The sequence below is a fragment of the Mauremys mutica genome, unplaced genomic scaffold (assembly GCF_020497125.1).
Source record: "Mauremys mutica isolate MM-2020 ecotype Southern unplaced genomic scaffold, ASM2049712v1 000266F_np12_obj, whole genome shotgun sequence".
In the NCBI taxonomy this organism is placed as follows: Eukaryota; Metazoa; Chordata; order Testudines; family Geoemydidae; genus Mauremys; species Mauremys mutica.
In genome coordinates, this window is record NW_025422895.1 from 1,030,032 (window position 1) to 1,038,010 (window position 7,979).

General features: G+C 44.5%; 1 non-coding gene across 1 annotated transcript; it reads right to left on the minus strand.

The window, feature by feature from the left end:
- Positions 1-6,009: 6,009 nt before the first annotated feature.
- On the minus strand, positions 6,010-6,081 carry TRNAC-GCA. Its single transcript has one exon. It is a non-coding gene; the product is annotated as a tRNA-Cys (tRNA).
- Between the last annotated feature and the right edge of the window lie 1,898 nt (positions 6,082-7,979).

Consider the following 7,979-nt stretch of genomic DNA (forward strand, 5'->3'; position numbering starts at 1 on the left):
AGAGATAGTGTACTTTCTTTCTTTCTTTTAATAAAATCCTTTTCTTTTTAGAACCTGATTGATTTCTTCCCTTGTTTGGATTTTCAGGGGAAGGGGAGGGGGGAAAAGTAAATCCCTCTTTGTTTTGATTCAAGGAGTTTGAATCAAGGTGATCTCTCCCAATGACTAGGGGAGGTGGGGGAATGGTTTATTTCCCTTTGTGTTAAGATCCAAGGAAGTTGGGATCTGTGTTCCCCAGGGAAAGTTTGGGGGAACAGGGAGTGTGCTAGACACTGGAATTTCTAGCTGGTGGCAGCTTTACCAGAGCTAAACTAGGATTTTAGTTTAGAGGAGTCCATGCAGGTCCCCATCTTGTGCACGCTAAAGTTCAAAGTGGGGAATAAACCTATGACATGGTAGGCAGTGGTGGGATGTTTTAAGAACCAGGGATTGTTTTTTTTTCTAACAAGGCTTGTTAGAAAGGACCCCCACTGAGAGAGCATTAGCAGCTTGACAGAGACAAGTTACAAAACCTGTTTTTCTGGTTCTCTGTCAGCGAACAACCAGCAAAAGACATTTGCAAATGAAAAGTTTTGTTTTCTTTTTATTTAGTCGGGAATAGAAAGGTTAGGACTGTAAACCAAGCAACACAGTCAATTCACTGACTGCAGAGGGGTGTGGCCAGCACCAGAAAGCAGAAAAAATGAGTGCCAAGGAAGCATCTAAACTGGAAACAAGACAAAGAGAACTGGAATTAAAAGAAAAGGAATTGCAATTAAAACTCAAGGAGATGGAAATAAAAGAAAAAGAGAGGGAGTCTAACCACAAGAGAGAGATGGAGAAGCAAGAGGCCGAACACAGAAGACAAATAGAGATAAAAGACAAAGAGCTGGAATTAGAAAAGGCTAAGCAGAATGTTCCTGCCAACCCCAACAACCCTTCTCCAGGCACTGTTTCCCATCCCAGGAAATTTCCCACCTACAAGGTAGGTGATGACACTGAGGCCTTCTTGGAAAATTTTGAAAGAACCTGCCATGGGTACAACATCCCTACAGACCAGTACATGATAGAGCTGAGGCCACAGCTCAGTGGACCCTTAGCAGAGGTGGCAGCTGAAATGCCTAAGGAACACATGAACGATTATAAACTGTTTCAAACAAAGGCCAGAATCAGAATGGGGCTAACACCTGATCATGCCCATCGGCAGTTCAGAGCCCTAAAGTGGAAACCAGATGGGTCATTCCCCAGACACGCCTACTACATTAGAAAGAATTGGGATGCATGGATGTCAGGACTAAAGATTCAATCTCTAGAAGACCTGGCCCACCTGATGCAAATGGAACAGTTCTTAGATGATGTTCCTGAGGAAATACAATGGTACATCCTAAACAGAAAACCCAAAGATGTAACAGAGGCAGGGGAGATTGGAGGCAGATGGGCGGAAATAGCAGAAAAGAAAAAAGCTACTATCAAGGGGAGTGAATATAACAAGGGGCAAGCTGACAATAAACCCTACCACCAGGGGCCACCCAAGACCCCAGCTACAACCCAAGGAAAGCCTCAGACTACCTACAGTCCCACCTCACCAGTCTCCAGCAACCCACCTCGGCCCAGTGACCCGTCAGCTGGGCGATGTTTTAAATGTAATAAACTGGGACATATAAAGGCCAACTGTCCCAAGGATCCCCAGGCCCAGATATCTCTCAAATACCCCCGGAGCGCAGGGAAACCTTGAGAGTGGGCGGGAAGAAGGTTACCACATGGAGAGACACCGGGGCACACGTGTCAGTTATCCACCAGTCCTTAGTGGACCCGAAATTCATCAACCCAGAGGTCCAAATCACAATTTCTCCATTCATATCAAAATCTGTAACCTTACCTACAGCTGAATTGCCTGTCCACTACAAGGGCTGGTCAGGAAGGTGGACTTTTGCTGTCTATGACAATTATTCCATCCCCATGCTACTGGGGGAAGACTTGGCCAACCATGTGAAGCTGGCCAAGAGGGGGGGAGTGGTCACCCGCAGCCAGGCCAAACAAGCTTCCACTCCCATCTCTGTTCCTGAGCCGTCCACCCGGGCCCCGTCTGTGTTACCAGAAACCCAGACAGAGGTGGTGGAACCGGATCCCATGCCAACAACTACAACAGCCATAGTACATCCAGTCCCAGAACCGGAACTGGAAGAGCAACCAGCGGCAGAACCATTGCCAGCACTGACGCCAGCGCTTGCAAAACCGTCTCCAACCCCAATGCCCACTGCTCGAGCACTATTTCAGCCCCACATTTTTGGGTGGATCTCCCACAGTGGGAGCTGCCGAGCACTCCCCTGCAACACACACACACACACACACCTCCTGGTGTTGGGAGAGGAACAGGAGAAAGGACAAAAGAAGCAAGAGACGAAGAGAAAGGAGGGAGGGAGGGATGGATGGAGGAAAAGGTGAAACAAAAAAGACAAACCCTAATGTCCCCAGTGATTCTAAGGGACAAAATCCCAGGTACGGAGTAAAATTCTGCCTCCTTAAGCTCGTGTTTTCCATGCCTAGAATTCAACTGTCACCAGATGGATCAGACTGAACAAGTTTCAAACCTCGAGGAGGCTCTTATCTTCTAAACAGGGACATCTGTTTTCTAGTAAAATCAGGAAAAGGGAAGGAGAAAACTTGAAAGAGGTTCCTCCTGGCACTCACGTACGTGAACCCGAATACTTTCTCAGTCCTCAAAGAGAGACCTGGAGAAGGAGACTTGCTGAAGCAAAGCCACAGGGGTCTCTGAGGTTTCCCTGGCCCCTCGCCCCTGTCCTGCCTGGCTGATGTCAGCATCTCTCTGTGAGGTCACCACCTCCCCACCACTTTTGACCAATAGTCTGAGGTCCTCCAAAAGGCCTTTGTGATGTCACTGCCACACCCCTCCCTTGCTGTGCTAATGTGCTGCCCCTGGCCAGGCACTTTGGAGGTTTGAGCTACTCCCTGTGGATCACCCCACTCAAGGAGCATTCGTTCTAGGAAGCAAGCTGGCTAGACAGGAAAACATCAGACGCTCTCAATGCTACACTCAGTTTTTCAGAAATTAGTTGACTTTATGTCCAGAAGAGACCATTAGAGCATCTAATCTGACCCCCTGCATATCACAGGCCTCCTGTATGACACAATAGCTACTTTTGGGGCAAACACATTCCAGAAAGGCATCTAGTCTTCATTAAATGACATCAAGAGATGGAGAATCCACCACTTTTCTTGGTAGCTTCTTCCTGTGGTGAATCATCCTCACTGTTGAATATTTGTGTCTTAGTTGTAATATGAATTTGTCTCTTTTCACTTTCCAGCCATTGGCTCTTGTTATGCCTTTCTCTGCTAGATTAAAGAGCCCTTTAATACCCAATCTTTTCTCTCCATTAAGGCACTTCAACACTTCAATGAAGTCACTTTTCAATCTTCTTTTGATAATCTAAACAGATTGAGCTCTTTCAATAGCCCTCAGAACATTTGGTGGCTCTTTGCTGCCTCAGCTCCAATTTCACAACATCTTTTTCAAATGAGGACACCAAAACTGGAGGCAGTATTCCAATATCAGTCTCACTTCCTGTAACATTATTGACATATGTAACGTATAGATCACCGTTGGGACCACTGTTCTATATTTGCAGCCAATATTGTAGAAAGGTTGTCATGTAAGGGGTGTATGGAGAGGTTCTGATTGGCTGATTATAATTATGCCATCTCTAGATGTGTATCATTTTTGTAGTTGACATTATGAATATTGGCTCTCTACTGTCTGTATTTCAAAATTGTGCTATGCTTCCGGGGAACACCCCAGCCAGACAAGTTGGTGTCAATTCTGCCTAGCCTGCTTGATAGCCCATTAAGACTATAAAAGGCTGATGCCTCATCTTCATCTTGTCTTCAGTTCTGCTTCATACCTCTGGAGGGACTTTGCTACAAACTGAAGCTCTGTACAAACGACTGAATGACCCATCCCAGCTGTGGATGGACTCCAGAGACTTGATTTGAACCTGCAGTTTATTCCATCACTGCTACAAGCCTGAACCAAGAACTTTGCCATTACTGGATGTGAAGGGTTAAAATCCATTGGCATTTTATATAACAACCTGGTCTATGGATTGTGCCAGCGCTTTTCTAGACGCCAAGTCCGGAGTATGGTCAAGGGACCAGAGGCCTAGCAAATCGTGATCAGCTAAGAGAAGCTGGGGTAAACAGAAAGCCCTGTTTGCTAAGATAGGCCTGGTTAGCAAATTGCCAGGTGTTGGAGCTAAGAACTAAATAATTGTGTCTTATTCAGAGTTGCAGATTGAACAAAGAATCCCTGTTTCTATCGTGTTAGTCTCTTCTGTAGGGAGACGTTCTTCCAACAGATCCAACCTTGAGTTTATGAAAAGTTGGCACATGTCAGTATAAGACATGACGTCCTTCCATTTCCCTTCCAAGGGACCAATGCCTGCCTTTAGACACACAGAAAACAATCTTTATTGCCATATACTTTCACTGTTTCTTTGCTTTAACTCCTAGGAATGTACCTGTTGGACAATCAAAGGAGTTGCTCCATTCCTATGGACCCCAAATCAGAATTCAACATATATATTTTATACTAATAACATTTTATCAAAGTATTCATTAAATGTTAACTTGCTAACTTGAGACCATGGGCGGTGACATTATGTAACCTGTTAACCTCTGGCTAATGTGCTTATCTTGTCTTTCTGCAAAACCTATCCCGGGGTGTGAAACTGCCTACCCCGTCACTTTCCCCCACCCATGGAAAATCTATATATTATATTGTAATCAATTGATTGACAGTGTTTCTGAGCCTAATAATCAAGGTGACACTCCGCCAGCGCTGTGTGTAATAAACTTCTATGCTTGACCTCTACACGCTGTGGATTTATGTCCTTCACTGGTGAAGCTAGTAGTTTATAAACCATAATAGCTTTACAAGTCGCTGTGCCTGTCTTCAGTATAAGTTACCATAAAAGTAAATCAAAGTTTATAAGTTGTTATATAAAGTGATAGGTAGGTTAAGGTTAGTAAAATATAGTTAATCAATGTATTAGTATTACATAGAGAATTTTATTTGTTGGGGGTGGTTACAGTACATGTAAAGTTGCTGGACAAGCAGTAATAGTAACGTTGCACGTGCTTGTGACTATTTTCAATATATTTTACCTTTTATATGTGCACTTATAGGAATAGGTAGTTAATGCATAATATTACTTGGACTTTGCTTGTCTCCAGTATAACTTGCCATTTGTACTAATTCTCACTCAATGCTGGTCTTTAATTCTGTTTTTCTTATTCTGTTTGTGTTGCCTTTATAGTTGTAAGTCATTAAAAACCTTTCTTGAGGAATAATTAGCTGTTTAGTTTCTCTTTTGCAGACACTACTCAACCTCATTACATCTGTGTTGGGTGGTGGGAAGCAGCGATCACCCAGAGCCCCCCTAGGGCCCTGACGTGAGCCCCCCTAATGTTCTGACGTGTGCCTCCTCCTTCCATTAATCTCCACAACCACATTCATGGGCATGGTGACCTTCCTGGGGATCTTGACAGCTTTAGCCAGCTTCTTGGGGGCTATTTTCCTGCTCACAGCCACTATCTTCTTCTCATGCCTTTGTCCTGGGGGCCCAGCTGCTGGATGAATGGGAAGGAGCCAAGGTTTTGGTGGCATTAGCCTGCTCCAAGTTGTCTTTGCTCATCAGACTCCTGAACTGCAACTGGATGTGGTTCTTGTTCTTCTGCACAACATAGCCCCTGGAGAAGAGGGCTCTGCAAATGTACATTCATATGATCCCTTTGTTTAATTGATGAAAACATAAACTAGACACTTAGAGGATTGGAAACTGATTTCAGCTGATGGACAGGTTTGCTAGGTTTTAATGCATTTGGACGGCGAAATGTTGAGTGTTTACATTCATTTCAAGCATCCTCATTATAGTGGAGCTCCTGAACATAATGGAGAATGGAAATGAAAATGTTTTCCTTTTTTAAAAAAAAAAAAAAAGAAAGATGGTTATAAGAGGGCACTTGGGTTTGAACCAAGGACCACTTGATCTGCAGTCAAACACTCTACCACTGAGCTATACCCCCATGAAAACAAGAGCAAGGACTTGTGATCTCCAGGACTTTGAAGGACAGACCCTGCTTCATCGAGCTCCTTTGCCATTCCCAGACCACAGGTGGTTTTAAAAATGGGGTTTGATTAAACTTCTTAAATGTGGTAAACACCACAACTTGCACACCCACCAATATAGCTTCTCCCCCTGACATAGCTGCCACCTCTTGGGGAAGTGGATTAACTACACCCACAGGAAAACTCTCTCCCATCAACATAGAGTAGTGGTTCTCGAAGTGTGGGTCAGGACCCCAAAGTGGGTCGTGATCCTGTTTTAATGGGGTCTGTAGAGCTGCTGTTGGACTTGTTGGGTCCTGGGGCTGAAGCCAAAAGTCTGAGCCCCACCACTCAGGGCTGAATTCCTCAAGCTTTGGTTTTGCCCTCCCCGCACTGGGGCAGAGCTCAGGCTATGGCTCCTCCCACACACACACCTGGTGTGGAGGGGCTTGGTGCTTGGTCCCTTTTCCCAGGGCCATGCAGTAAATTTTTTTGGCAGAAGGGGGATGCAGTGAAAGGAAGTTTGAGGAACCCTGGCATAGAGCTCTCCATTACTGAGCTGCAAACAGCATAGATTCAATGTTTGAAATGTCCTTAGCCTCTGAATACATCTAGACTTGGCTCCCTGTAGCACCATGGGTGATCAGACACTGGAAAGTACAGCCAGGGAGACACCACACACCAGCCTTACCTAGCAGGCAAGAATCAAACCTCCACAGAAAGACCCGTATGCTTTTCTAGCCCAGCTCCCTAAGCCCTCAGCCACAACCACTCAACAGAGGGGCTTTTCTACACTATGGTTCTGTTCTCACTGAAGGGTCATTTCCAATTGTTTGGTCAGACCAGCTTCCCCAGCACACTCACTGCTGTGCAGCTCTGTACGTGTGGCCATGGCGGAACAGCAAGAATTCCTGCCTATTTCCCTACTGGCTGGAGCATGATTAGAGTGTGTTTGTTGTTAATGATGTTGTATGTTAATGTTGCTGTAGATTGTTCATTCCCTGCCTTGGCAATTCAGACAGTCCCTTTTTCCTGTTGTATTGCCTGTTACGACTAACAAAACACAAAAACAAGACAACTTTCAGTTTTCCAAAATAATTCAGATCATCACACAGTCTCTTACTCTTTAAACCAATAACTTCACCTATAATTTCATTTTAACTGGTAACAATAACATATTAAAAGATCACAAATTCTTATCATATATGTTAGTTTTCTTTTAATCCCCATTGCCAACAACTGAACCTTGGCTCAAGTTGTGGTTTGTCCCAACGTAGGTCCCAACACTTCTGTGAGTTCATATATCTCTGGTTCTTCTGCCATGTGTGATGGTAGAAGGGGTCTTCTATGTCGGAATGTTTGCATCATGGAGAAAAATACCTCTCTTGTCACACTTTTTAATCTTTCAAAGTAGGAGGCGGTAAAGAAGTAATGTAAATGCAAAAAACACAAGAAAAAACTAAGGTCTGGTCTACACTAAAGACATTTATCGGGATAACTATATTGCCTTAGGGGTGTGAAAAATCCACACAGCTGATGCAACATAGTTACACAGCCCTAACCCCCTTGGTGTTTTTTGGTTTAGGGGGATTTTACATAAAAAAACAAAAAAGGCGGCTTTACATGAGCAGGAGAGCTTCTCCTGCCAACACAGCCACCGCCTGCTTGCAGGGGCTGGCGCACTAATCAAGTTCCGATGGTGAGAAATCATCTCCCATTTTTTGGCTTAGAGCATCTGTAATTAGCAGTGCTTACAGCAGTGCAGCTACATTGGTGCAGCTGTGGCCAACATCAGCTTTATTGTGTAAGCCACTGCATCACGACACCTAAACCATAGAATCAGGGACTCAACATGTGTGTATACCGGAAACTCTGA